General features: G+C 36.9%; 1 protein-coding gene across 2 annotated transcripts in view; it reads right to left on the bottom strand.

The window, feature by feature from the left end:
* Nucleotides 1-14,718, bottom strand: part of TET2 (tet methylcytosine dioxygenase 2) — a 104,486-nt gene that overhangs the window by 62,871 nt on the left and 26,897 nt on the right. For both annotated transcript variants that reach the window (XR_004422992.1, XM_033105810.1), the window contains exon 2: nucleotides 7,233-7,373. The gene's annotated coding sequence lies outside the window, so the exon portion shown is untranslated. The remainder of the gene's footprint in view (nucleotides 1-7,232; nucleotides 7,374-14,718) is intronic.

The following is a 14,718-nucleotide window of genomic DNA, read 5'->3' as shown; positions in this document are numbered from 1 at the left end:
TATTCCTTATTATAATTAAAACTTACTCAGATCTTGTCATCATAGTAATTCCAATTGTTAAAATGTCTAAGACTGTACCCCCACCCCCCTTGAGAAAGTAGAACTTTTTAAAAAGGGGAAAGGAATGACAAATACAAATTATACAAATAAATAAAACTGCTCTCCGATCGTAAAAAAAGAAAAAAAATGTATGAAACTGAATAAGGGGAAAAAAATCTTTTTGAGGCCATCTGGTTCTACACTTTTAATAAATCTATAACAAAATATAACATATTTTTTGTTCTACATGAAATACATTTAAAATGCCCAAGTATTCAATTCTGCATTTGATGTGGGAAGTTTACTTTCCCTCCTCTAAAGCTACAGGTCTTAATAATCACTTTACTGTTTCGGTTAGGGAACCTGGATCCCAGAAGTCTTCCCTAAAATGCTCTCTAGAGATCCACCATATTGATTTAGCCCCACAAACTTGCACACATTCTCAGCTATGTCCTTATAACATCACAAAGCACCTGGACAATAACACAAAACATATGGCCTCCCATAAGAACCTACATTCTAAAGTACACCAAGCACTTTCCTCCTCTTACCTGAGAGTGAAAACAGAACAAAAGAACTGCTAGATAATAAAAATCTATCATCAACTAAATTTTCTGGAATTTTCAAAACATTTCCTCATTTCCTTCATTCATGTCTCACTAAACAAGGTCTTGAGTATGTTTATTCATCAGAACTATCACCCAACAGACATCAAATGTCTACAACAGCTTTCAAATTTCTCTTCCTATAGTGAAACGTTTAGGTTTATCAATACTACTTGAATTAGAACACTGAATGCATCCCTAAAGTCTCCTAAAATAGCAACTGTAATAAATTTAATTTGGTAGACTATTTTAGGGGAAAAAAATGGTAAGTATCAAATGTTACTTATACAGGTGTTTGTTACAATTGAACATCACTGAGGTTCACGCTCTGAAATAATGTAACTTTGTATATATATGAGACTACCATGTCTAGACACTTGAAATTCCAATTGTCCATCTCCACAATTCTTCCACATGTCCCCCTCCATGGGCAAGTGCTGTATCGATTTTAAGGAGCCAGAGAAGACAAAGAAAAATAAAAGATATGAAAAAGATAAGAAAGTGAATTCGTTCATTTGAAGAGTGTGATTAAGTGCCTACTATGTAACCAGACTCTGTGTAGATGGTACGTATAAGAAGAGAAGACGCGGCCTTTATCCCAGGGATTTCAGAGTTTGCAGAGAAGACAGGCACCCATGACTACAGTAAGTGTGTTGTTGAGGAACAATAGTGCCACAAATATGAGGGTTTGCTGATGAGAAACCTGAGCTGGGTCTTTAAAGAAAAAGGGCAATTTTCCAGGAGAGGAACAGCAAATACAAAGGCTTCAATCTGTGAAATATGTTGAGACCTAGGAATAATTACATCACAGAATCTGAGGGACAACACGATGGCAAGGAGGTTGAAGAGTAATCAGGAGCCAGATCAGCAGTTTCGAGCACAGAATTTGATCTACTTCCTGTAGGCCAGTTGTTTTTCAAACTGAGTTCTTCACAGTCACACAGCTGTTCATGGCCACACTGGCTGCAAAGAGCGGTACGCGGATGGCCCTATGAGCCCTCACATGGCAGCCACCTCTGCAATGATCAAATAAACTCCACCGTAATTGTAAAAACTTTGTGGGGTGGGGAGAAGAAGCTCCTACTGCTTTAACAAAGTTTGAAAATGGGTATCCAACAAAGAGTGTTAAGAAGGTGTGTACATGGTTCGATTTGCATTAAGAATGAGCACACAGGGGCACATTAAATTGACCAGCAAAAAAAAAAAGGAAGACTAGAAGAGAGAGAACAATAAGGACATGATTAATTCATGGAAAAAAAGGAAATTCCTAAAAGTGGTATGAATGAGTAATGTATAGATAAGCTAGATTTGGGGAATGGGAGGGAAAGGAAGGTAGAAGTTCGTACTCAACAAGTTCAATAGTCTCCACAGAGCAGGGAATAAGCTGTGTGGGAGAATGTTCTGTGTGCCTCTGTGCACGTGTGTGTGAACACATGCGGGTGTGGATGGAGATTCCAGATCTTGAGAAAACGGCCAAAGTTGTTTTTTGTAAAGTCCCTCCAAGCTCCCCACCCCAAGGTTCAAGGACCACACGTGCCTTGGTTGGAGAAATACAAAAGTATTATACACATATACTACATTAACTATAACTTCACAGATTCTTGCAGAATCCCACTGCTTGTGCTCCTAATCTTCTCAACATAAAAAAAAAAAGCCAAGATAACACACTAATTTCACATTTTTAGGAAAAGGTTAGGTCAGATTAACCTCTGTAAAGATGGATAAACAATTCTAGTGCCTTTATTTGCATTGGAACTTTCTTTCAGAATACAAAGTGCTTTCACTAACACTTTCATTTCTGCTTAAAATATCCTATGAGATCAATGGAGGCAACTGATGCTTCACCTTTTGATGTGTAAACTGAAACACAAGAATGGTGCAAATAACTTTCATAGGGTTCAATCTATTTTAGCATGACTTACTCGTTCTGAACTCAAAGCATGTGTCATATGGGGATAGGCATCACTACCCAAAATGCTATAGTGCTATTTTGGGTATTTAGGAATTGCCAAAGTTCTCAGCAGAATCCCATGAGCATGTCATAGCTTCCATAATTCAGTCTCTCGGGGCATAAAGACTATGAGACCATTCTGGGCCTTAAAATAGACACAAGACACCACATGGAACAAAGGTTTTGCTTTCACACACTTCACACATGACTTGTATCACAATGTGGTGTGTGTAATGGAGAGAGTAAAGAAATGTATAAAGAAAGAATCATAGTGCTATTGTAAATAGAAAAAGAAACATTTTCTCCTTTAAACACTCTTCCGCTCACTTTCTAGATAATTCCGTTTTATTAAAATAAAGAGACATTTAATAACAAACAGATGGGTAGTAGGACAGTTTGAAGAGTATGGTTTGAAGAGTGCTGCATTAGATGATCTCTATGCTCTATTCTTGTTTAAAGTCCTACGACTCAAATGATACATTGATCAGATTTGTTAGAACAATGACCATCGATTTCAGCTTATAAGATTGATGTTTAAGAAAGGGTCATTTGAAGTCTTAACTTTCAAGTCTAGATGGTGATTTAAATTTCAGATAAAGCCATTTTTTTCTGAAAGATAAACCGAAAAAAATGTACCAGATAGAAATACCATTCTGTCTCAAACTATTGAAGAGATGGAAAGATGACTTATTTTAATCAGGAAACGTCAACAAAGAGTAGGTTGGGGAATCAAAGTATACCCAGGCAATGACCCTCTTCTAGTCTTTCAATGCTTGCTTGACCCTTTCTACACAAGTTAGATCTGTTTCATGAAAGAGAGTAAAAATGTCCACATTAATCAGAAGAATAGCTACAATACAGTGCTGATGGGCAAATGCAAACCTCCTAACTCTGTTCTACACAAGCCAGCTGGAAAAATACAAACCTCTAACCTTTTTACAGAGCACGGAGAGTGGGGGGAGGGAAGTTCTCAATATGGAGGCCTGAGCTCTGTCCAGGTTCTGCCAATAGCTAATGGCATGATCTTAGGGAAGTCATGTTTCATCTCTGGGTATCCTAACTTCCCTATTTCCTTTAACACCATCACTTAATTGGTCATTTTACAAGCTGAAGAGAAACTGACTCCTCTCCTTTATCTCCTATGTGTTTAAATCCTTATGATTTTTCCTTAGAAGATATCAAATCTATCTTCCTTTACAGTCTTATCTCTATTATCAAAATCCATGTTCTCAATCTCACTCCTAAACCACTCCAACTGCTTCCTCCACCTCCTTACTCTCCTAAACTTGTCAAAATAATAATATTGTGAAAGACCTAAGTTCACCTTGTTACTTACCGGCTTCAATTGTTCCTCAATATTTGTAGGATAGCACGTAATCATCTTTAGCCTGGTCTTAAGATTTTACAAAATTTGGCCTCACCTGCTTTTCCATCTTCTCTGCCACTACTTGCCAACTCTACACAGTCGCCTTACCCGATGCCTGGTGGGCGCCTGCCCTCAAAGCCAACAACTTTATTTCACTCCATCTCATGCTATTTCTCCTCCACCTCTCTCTACTGGGATGTCATTCGTGTGTGTGTGTGTGTGTGTGGTCTTATGGCAGACAGTATTATATACATATACTACATTAACTACCATGTAGTATGTGAAGGCTATGTGATTGTGACATGTATAAAAAGTCACTTTAATTAGAACTTTGTCGTTGGAGGTTTTCTTTTCAGCTTCACTGATGTATAAGTAACAAAAACGTAAGATATGTAAAGTGTACAATACAATGATTTGATATATATTATACACACACACACACACACACACACACACACACACACACACACAGAGTGATAGAATTTCCCCCAAGTTAATTAACACATTCATCATCTCACATGTTTGCAGGGGGAGGGTGGTGAAAACATTTAAGTTCCACTCTCTTAGCCAATTTCAATTACAAAATACAGAGTTACTAATTATAGTCACCATGATATACATTAGATCCTCGGACCTTATTCATCTTATAATTCAAAGTTGGTACCGTTTTACTGACTATCTGCATTCTTTCTATCCTTTAAGGTTGAGGCCACAACCTGCAACTTCCCGTTTCCCATTGTGAACTCTCCTCTAACTGTTTTAGTCTAGACAAACCTTGCCATTCCTTGAACTTCCAAGGTTCTTTTCCATATCACTTACTTGGGCACATGGGTAAATGTTTATTGGTGGCATATGTTTAAGTTGCATAAGATGCTCTGATTATCTTTGACTCACTGTGGAAAACCTTTCACTGCGGGAGGGCTTTGTGGCTTTTCTGCTTTACCTGGACTGCTCTTCCCCCATGTAACTCTATGGTTATGTTTATATTCCTTTTTCACATTTTTACTCATCTCATTAGGTCTTTCTTGACTATTCCATCTTTAGTTACTAGCTCAACACGCCCTCAATTTCCTTTTTCTACTTTGAATTTTTAGTTTAGCAATTCTTGGTATTGAACCTACTATACATTTTTTAGTTTTCTTTGTCTCCCACTCTAGATTCTAAGTTAAGTAAGTAAGGAGAGTGACTTTTGTCCATTTTGCTCATTAATGTATCCCAGTTCCTAAAGAGTCCTTGGTATTTAATAGGTGCTCAAGAAATACTTTTTGATTGAACTCACTATTAAAAAAATCAAAGCAACATTAATAATAGTAATTGATAACAAGCAAATGCTAATATAAAATTGAAAACTTACGATGTGCCGGGCCATACACATATTATCCATATGATATATGATCCCATTACTGTTAACTATGACTATTTTCCTTCTTGCCAAATAAAAAAAGGCTTAAAGAGGTTAAATAATTTTCCTAAGAACACACAGCTAATAAATGTTACTTAAAAAAAGCCCTAGGCTTATGTATAACTGAAAAAAAGTCCTAGACTGAGCTTATCCAACTGTAAAAAAATAAATGCAAAATAACATTTTTCTTTTCTTTTTTCTTTTGGATTATGAGGAAAGAACTCCTCTCGGAGTTGTTGTAAAATCTTTTTTTACAAACAGCTAGTACTTTAATTTCCTGTCCTCTTTTCTCGTTAGTAATTTATCTTACACTGTTCCCTAAACATTTGCACTTTCTTACTTACCCACCCTTCACCTCCAAGAAGAGAAAATCTTATGAGTTCACTAAAGAGATAAAAATTCCATTTAAAAAATTTGTCTCGGTTCTTATGTTAAGGCCAAGTACAGAATGAGTAGCCACCGTCCTCACCGTGAGAGGCAAAGCATCCACTAAGGGAGGAGGGGGAAAGCAAAGAATGCTTTATTCATAATTACCTAAGATTTTCCAGCATGAGAGGGGAAAGAGGAAGTCTATTTTCAGTGACAATGATTACTCTAAAAACATTTACATGAAGGGGAAAATTCTCATTCTGAGAGTTACTACAGTGCTGAGTTCTCTTTCCCTTACAGAGGGACTTAAAATTCTCAGGGCAGAGAGGTAATCTAGGCAGACACACTTGCCCATGTCTCGAAAATGGCAACATCCAGGAATCATGGGAGTTTAACTGAGGACACCCTGGAAAGGATTTCTCAGCACCAGGTCAGTCTCTAAGAAGTATCAAGTGGCAGAGTGCATACTTATATCCTCAGGCGTCTGGAGTGAGAGCACAGATTACAGCTACACAGGCTTTTCAGAAGATTTGTAATGCTGGATGCATAAACAAGATTCAGGGAAACCAAAGCTGAATTACCTGCTAAAGGAATTATACAAATAGAAAAAATAGACTCATTCTTCCTTTCCTCTACCTAACCTCCACTTTCTTTCTTATAAGTCCTCCATAAGTTTCACTAGCTTATACTACCGACAAAATTATATACAGAATTCATTCTAGTCTTTATCTTGAATATTTGGAGGTAAAAATGCATCAGTTCCCTACTTCTATACATTCACATAAGTAACAATGATCTGGTAAATATCCCTTACGTTGGGTCATTCGTTAGGAGGTCAGTGGCATTCAAAACAAACTGATTTTTATTAACATCAACTACAAGATCATGACGTAAAAAGGACTTGGTGTCTTCCTCTCTGTGAGTACCTCTGTCTTGTCAGGAAAATCATGTGAAAAATCACATAGGTTCTTCTGAGTTCTGTCATTCTACACTTTACTTCTCCACTAGCTCTGTTGTGCCAAATTGTCATAAAACTTGGCTGCCTAAGCTCAATAGGTGCTCACTTTTCAGTTCAGCAAATAACCAGAAAAATCACTTTTTCGGTTCTCAACAAGATTGAGACAAAGTGGCGGTAAGTGAGATAAAATGGACGGGAGAAATACTGTGACAAGCGGTTATAGATACCACATTTCTCCATGGTTATGCATTATTTGAATGGTTCTTACTCATATCTCTCTTTTTTAAATTCACAGACATTAAGAATCTGATGAAAATCTTCCCCCCCTACAAAACAAAATGTATACACATAAACGTTGGCACATAATTTTAGGGGATTCATGGATCTTAAAATCTAAGCCATGTGTCCAAAGCACAGATTATAAAGATATTTGAGAGAGTAGGGAATAAATTAGAGTTGAAGGTTGGAAGAGACATTGGCCATTAAATTGGTAATAAAAAGACTTCTCGCAAACCAAGCACCAGCTGTCCCCATGGTCTTACCAGCAGCTCTGTCCCTCACTGCTCCTCCTGGATCACGGCCTGCTGGCTGCTGCTGAGCCCATCTCCTGCTTCCAAGCGTAACTCAAGGAGCAAGGGCGAGTGAACGATCGTGAGAGGGTCTGCTGCTGAATGTTGGCCAGCCTGGGAAAGACACAGAGTTTGAATGTTTTTAAGTTAGCAGAAAAGAACAAGGCATGTACATCTGGCATGAAGGCAGAGTTTAAAAGGCTTAAGATGCTTGTAAATGGCTATTTCCACTACACCGTTGACTATTAAAAAAAAAAAATTAGGGTTCAAGCCTCTTCCTCAAAGCAGTGAAACTCACAAATGCATTGTCTAGTATTTGTAGAGCCCTTTGCAATGCCCAGAGCGTCTCTGCCTGCATTGGTGCTCTTCACCTCTGGATTGTGAGAATCATTCCGGTTTGGGACCCACTGGCTTAATTCCTTCATCTGGTGATGCTGATGGCTCTCAGCCTTTGTTGTAATAGTATCTATCACGTGTGTGTGAAGCCGAGGCCTCTGCTCAGAGACTCTGATTTGTTGAGCTAACATGAAGCTTTATTCCTCAGGTGATTCTAAGGTGCAGCCAGGATTGAGAATCATTAATTTAAGCTCTTGTAGTTGTTGAGGTGTAGCACTAATTTAATTCATAAATAACAAACACTTATTCAGAATGCTGTATGTACCATATCAAGGGAATGTGCTAAGTGCTATGCAAAAGGTAAAGCATTACAACTAACATGTGGCCCCTGTTCTCAGAGGCTTTAATTTAGCTAAAGAGATTGGACAGGTACTTTAAAAAGATCACCTGATAAGAAACATACTTTAAAAATATAACCAAAGAAAGGCTTCATTTGGTCCAAGATGTAGTGAAAATCTGGGGTGCTACAAAAAGGAGAGATAACCATCCATGAAATAAAGGAGAAAGTTTAATGCATGAGGAAAGTCTGCTGAGTTCTAAGAGCAGGGTGAAATTCAGAGAAAGAGACAGTAACAGGAAGAGAGCATTGTTTTCAGGCAGACAGAGCTGCAAGAATATATACAGCAAACTAAGGGGGACTAAAAAGCCCATTCTGACTAAAGCATTTCTATAAAGGAACACTGGAAGAATTTGGAGAGGCAGATTTGAGCCAAAACATAAAGACTATTGGTCAAATGGCTAACGGAGTTGGGCCATTTTCTTGAATACCTGGAAATAGTATCTGGAATAGTATTAGAAGCTGTTGAAGGCTGGCATCCCAAGGGGTCTTAGTAAATTTACTGTGGTCTTAGTAAATGCCAGACACTATGCTGAATGCACTACATATGTTACCTCATTTAACACAAACAGCTGGTAATGCAGTTATTTTTACCCCTATTTTACAGAGTAAGAAGAGAGATCACTTAATTTTCTCAAAGTTATATGGCTAGAAATAGTAAGTTGAGACTGCAGCATGTGGTTTCTTTAGAAACATGACATCATGTAAGTCACGTGTCAAGAATTAGGTTTTAAAAAAAATTGATATATGATTCACATACCATAAAATTCATCCGTTTGAAATATACCATTCAGTCGTTTTTAGTATATTCAAAAAGGTGTGCCATTATCACCACTATCTCAATCCAGAACAACTTCATCACTCCCCCAAATAAATCCAGCACCCATCAGGGGACAGTTCTCATTCATCACCTCCTCCAGCTAACTGACTTTCTGTTACTACGGTCTTGCCTATTCTGGGTATTTCAAATCAATCGTGTAAAATTTGTCTTTTTGTGTCTGGTTTCTTTTACTTAATGTAATATTTTCAAGGTTCATTTACATTTTAATGTGTATTAGTTCTTCATTTATATGGCTGAGTAACATTCCACTATATAGCTATATCACACTTTATGATGAATATTTGAGTGACTTCTACTTTTTGGCTATTACAAATAATGCAGCCATGAACAATCATTTATAAATATTTTTTATTGTGGTAAAATATACATGACATAAAATTTACCATTCTAACCATATTTTAAGTATACAGTGCTATGGCATTAAGTACATTCACACTGTTGTGCAACCATCACCACCATCTATCTCCAGAAATTTTTCATCTTCTCAAACTGAAATTCCATTAAACAATAAGTTGCCATTTTCCCCTCCACCTGGTGAACACAATTCTACTTTTTCTATAAATTGGACTATTGTATGTACCTCATACAGGCAGAATCATCCAATATGTGCCCTTTTGTGATCGGCTACTTTATTCAGCATGTCTTCAATACTCATACCTGTTCTAGCATGTATCATAATTTCCTTCCTTTTTAAGGTTGAACAGTATTCTATTAAGAGAGTATACGACATTTTGTTTATCCATTCATTTGCTGATGGACACTTCAGTTGCTTCCACCTTTACGCTCTTCTCACTAATGATGCTTTGAACGCAGTGTTCATTACTTATACGTTTTGGTGTGAGCATATGTTTTCAATTCTCTTGGGGCTGGAATTCCTAGACTTGCTGGGTCATATGGTAATTCTGTTTCTCCTTTTGAGGAATTGCCAAACTATTTTGCAAAATAGCTGTACTATTTTACATTCCCATCAGTAATGTATGAGTGCACTAATTTTTCCACATCCTCACCAACACTTAATATTCTGTCTTTTTCATTATAGCCATCCTAGTGGGTGTGAAGATTTAGGTGTTATGACTTCTTACATGCAAGATATTGGCTTATTGTAGTAGTTCAGATATAAAGTGATGAGTCAGAATGAAAGGGTGGCAGAGGAAATGAAATAAAATAATCAAGCAGGGAAACATTACTGATTGAGAAATGAGTGCATTTTAGTAACATTCTAGATGTAGGGAGAAAAAAAGACTCAATTTGTAATAGAGCTTTGAGTTTGGTAGCTTGGAAGAATGATGTATTAATCAGAGAAACAGGTAATTCTAGAAAGGAATCTGAAATGACAAAATAAATTATTGATGTGATATATTTGAGGAAGCTATACATTCCAAATAAATAATTATCAGGCAGGTAAAGTTCAGGAGGTCGGGTTTGGAGACACTGAAATATCTCCTGTTTTTAGAAAGGGTCAAAGAAGCTTTGGTAAGACTAGAAGAAGGTCATTGTCTGTATATGCTTAGATTCCTCAGGCTGGATTTAGCAACTTATGGACCATAAACATTGAGGAAGGTGGAGCAACAGAACCATACACTTGCCTTCTTGTTTTCTGTTTAGAATAGTAAAACAGCTTAAATAGTAAAACGAACGTTCTTTACACTCAGCGCTTTATTGGAACTTCAGCTATTCGGTCCCTTGAGTTGGTGTTAGGTTCTTATCCACACAATTGAGACACTCGGGACAGCAGTACCCTTGGCTCAGAATGGTGTGAGCAGCTTAGTGAGACTGCCCTCTAAGGGCTGGCACAGGATCGGGAGTCCTAGAGGAATGCGTGTCACTACAAGCAGTTATCTGGTTGGCTGGGAACCAAGCTGGCAAATGATCAAGGAGAAACGTGGAATTCCAGTTTTCTATGTCTCAAACAACCCCCTTATACAAAGAGGCCATCTCAGCAAATAGAACATACACCTGTAACAGACCACCGGTCTCTTGTTAGAACACAGTTCCTCAGTGGTCAACAAGCCTGGCTTTGTTCAGTTTTGGAAAGTGTCCAGTGTGATAACATTCAGGAATTGATACAGTGATGACTCACATGCTTGGGTACCTGCTGTTTTGAAAGAGAAGCTTAATGATTCTATTTAGGATGCTAGGGGAAATAGTCTCAAAGAAGATGAAAAATGCTGTCAGTCAACTTACACATTGAGTTTTCCCTCTGACCTGATATACTTAGATTATAAGAAAAAAAATCACTTAGGAGAAAAAACAGAATAAACATGAAGGGTAATTACTGAAGACAGGTTAAGAGCCAGAGAGGGAGGGAAGAGAGAGGGAGGGAGGGAGGGAAGGAGGGATCGATATACGAACGGAAGCCTATATTTAAACATTCTTACTCCCACACACATATCTGCATTTGTAATTGAATAAAACAAACTTCACCATCAAAACTTCAGTCTTTCAGAGGATAATGTGGTTCCAAGACAGGTTTTTCTTTGTTTTCCTAAATTGTACTAAAATATTTCCTAAAATATTCTGGCATATTTTGTCTTCATCAACCATTCACTGTTTTAACATGATAATATCTACTTTCTGCAGTCTTTTGCAGGATGTAGATTTTAAAATAATAAAAATAAACATAGGTAAGATTTATTGAATGTGTCTTAGTCATGTAATCTTCAAAATACTGTCGGTCACGTCTCTGCACACACTTGGTAGGTGGCAGGCTTCCAGAGCCTGTGTTCTTATCCACGGTGACTCACAGCCTCCACTGGCTTGTAGGAGATTCAGTGAAGAAAACACTTTGTTTAGGTGAAAGGTAAGTTATTCTATATTTCAAACCCTAGAAGCAAGTGTTTTCTCTCAAAAAATAAACACGACTTTTCTCTACTAATCAGTCACTCCATCTATAAACATGTATGTATCGATACAAGCTATGCATCATGTATAGAAATCTTTGCGGCCTTCAATACATTGTCCTTGCATGGATCCATCAACGATCCAAAGTCATTAAATACTTCCATTACAAACAGGGGACTTATCCTGCTGGATCTAGTCCTTCCTCTCCCCTGTCTCTTCAAAGCTTCCAAGCAATAGGTGTTTCCTTCTGTTGTAATGCTGTCTCGGCTGCTTCCCCACTCAAGTATGGTCATCCTCCAAGTTCAAATGGGGTCAGAGTGCAGTTCACCAAACAGCAGGTGACTGACCTCAGCAGGATAAGCCCACAAACGTTTTCCTCCCCCTTCTCTTTCCTTCCCCTCCTCTCTTCCTCTCTCCCCCCTCTCTCTCTCTCTCTCTCTCTCTCTCTCTCTCTCTCTCTCTCACTCTCACTCTCACTCTCTCACTCACACACACACCCTCTTTCTGCAAGTAAATGATCCCAACTGTATGGTTCCCAAAGGGAAGTACTATTTCAGAATGTCAGCTACTTGGCAGCAGTTGCTGTTCCATTAATGCTTTTTTTTTAAAAAAAATCACTACAGTAGATAAAGTTCTAAGAAGAAAACTAAAGGAAGTCCTCATATGTATTTAGTCCCTGCACTTCCTAACATAAAGGGGTGACTCCAAGGAAAAATTAAGTAAGCATTTACAGAACAAATTCCACGAAGATAAAAACAAATACACACTAAACAAGATTGTTTCTAATCAACAGTCTTTATAGAACTAAAATTGCCAAACAAAGCTGAAATGTTAGGCAGCAGTTATAAACTGCTTGGCACGGTATTTCCATTGCAAAAAGAAATTATTTAAGAACCAAGACACAGAAATGAAGAGGTCCACATATGGATTCACGACATTATTTGTAGGTTATCAGATCAACTTTTATACATTCCAGAAACAAAAAACAAAACGTTATGGGGAAATAGGTATTTTTTTTAAAACTCAAGATGGAAAACCCACACTGGAAGAAAAACCATTGAGTAAATCCAGCAGAAAAAGCATATATAAATTCTTGCACCTGAAACACAAATATTTCTATGACACTCTGACACTTGCTAATACTTGGCTTCTTTGACCAGAGCCTGGGCTATTATAAACCAATGGAGTTGTGCCCAATATCTTCGCTCTGAAAAGCCAGTAGAGGACACGGTTTAGTTTTCATCCACTAAAACAGGAAACATAATTCTCTACAATTCTCTAGAATTGCTATTCCTAACATCCAAGCATTTGGGGGATCTTCTCTAAAAATTCCATGTAATGATGGAGAGGAAAGGGATAAAGGAGAAGAAAGAGACAAAGAAAAGTGTGTGCACTGATTTTAATGGTTCATCTGTCATTTCCTTTTTCTCCACAAGGAACTTTAGGTACTGGCAATTGTACTTATATGGTTCACTGCAGGACAATAATTCTACTGGGAGCTAGATTTTGAGCTAAATCTCAGAAGAAACTTCTCTACCAGAACTCTCACAAACCTATAAGCAAACCTATAGGCAATAGGCAGGTAGGAGAGAGAACCAAATTATAAATCCATCTCAGGTTCTAATTCTGACACTAATACTCTATAACTTCATGATCTTGACTTTATCACTTAAGAAAAATTGAAGATTAGAGAAGTCTATAAAATGTTAAATTGTTTTATCTCTGTTCCAAACCATGTTAAGGATTTATGATTCTGTGACTTAGATACTATCATATATATATATATATGAGAAAAAGAGGTACTGTACAAATAAATAAAATGTAAAAACATGAGCAAAATTATATTGGTAGAATTATCCCAATTTAAATACATTTATATAATATTAAAACTTTATAATGAATAATCCTTAAATTGTAATATGTAACTGTAACTGATAGTCACAACGCTCATTATTGATTCCAAAGAAATTTTCATAATGTATATTCTATTTTTTTACATTTGGTAATTTCATATTATAAGTGATGCAAAGGGTTTTGCAGAGCAATGAGGATACTACCATCATTCATTCAGATTGAATCGCTAGTTACATCCATTTATAACAGCTAGATTTAGGATCCATAACTTGGTAGACTGTAAGTGCTTTTTAAAAAACTGCTTGAAATCTGTAACATTAACCTAGATATTTAAATAATGAGTTCATTTTCCCTACCCTTTAGGAAAATTATTAGGTGTATATTAACTCCACCTTCCCATTTCTTTAAGACAGATGGGAAGTAAAATAATACATTTTGAATCAATTAATTACATATAAATTATTCAACAGCCCAAAGTATCTTCACGCAACGATGCTGTAAGTCATATGTGCTACTACATGAGTGAAGGTTTAAAGCCATTGCATTAATAACATCAATACAAACTCCAAAGGATCAATGAGAAAAATTCTAACGCTTGATGAGATGGCAAATGGTGTGTAAAATGAAATTTTATGCCATATATAAAACTGCCAACATTTGATTTATTACTATTTTTCAAAGCAATATTACTTCAGTTATAATACTGTCTACATTTTGCATTCTAAAAATTTCAACAAGGAAGTTTCATCAAATCTTATTTCCAATAAATAGAGGAAAACTCCGCATATTTCCCAAAGATTCTACTTTTATCTTGTTCCTTAAAATGGAATATTACACTGAAAAGATCTCAGAACATACAGGAAAACTATAGAATTATGTTTACCTGGATTGTTAAAAACAAATTATGCATTTTGCAAAATTGGAAGAGTCATTAAGATGATCCTATCATAAGGTATTCTTAAAAACAGTTTAGTAAACATCAAGTTTAAGGCAAATAAATAATGATTGTCTTGCCATACACATGAATGCTAATGAAAATATTAACAGCTGTCATACTGTTAGAGGAGGGTCTTAGAGGCCACCAACACGCCATGTGTAATTATTATGTCACAGGATTGTGGGGAGGTCCAGGGAGTCATGAGGAGAGAACCACAGTGGCTGAGGACAGCAGAATTCTCCAGCTACCTTGG

Source organism: Rhinolophus ferrumequinum, chromosome 5 (genome assembly GCF_004115265.2).
Source record: "Rhinolophus ferrumequinum isolate MPI-CBG mRhiFer1 chromosome 5, mRhiFer1_v1.p, whole genome shotgun sequence".
Lineage (NCBI taxonomy): Eukaryota > Metazoa > Chordata > Mammalia > Chiroptera > Rhinolophidae > Rhinolophus > Rhinolophus ferrumequinum.
Note: the sequence above shows the minus strand (reverse complement) of the source record. Positions and strands in the feature narration are given on the sequence as shown.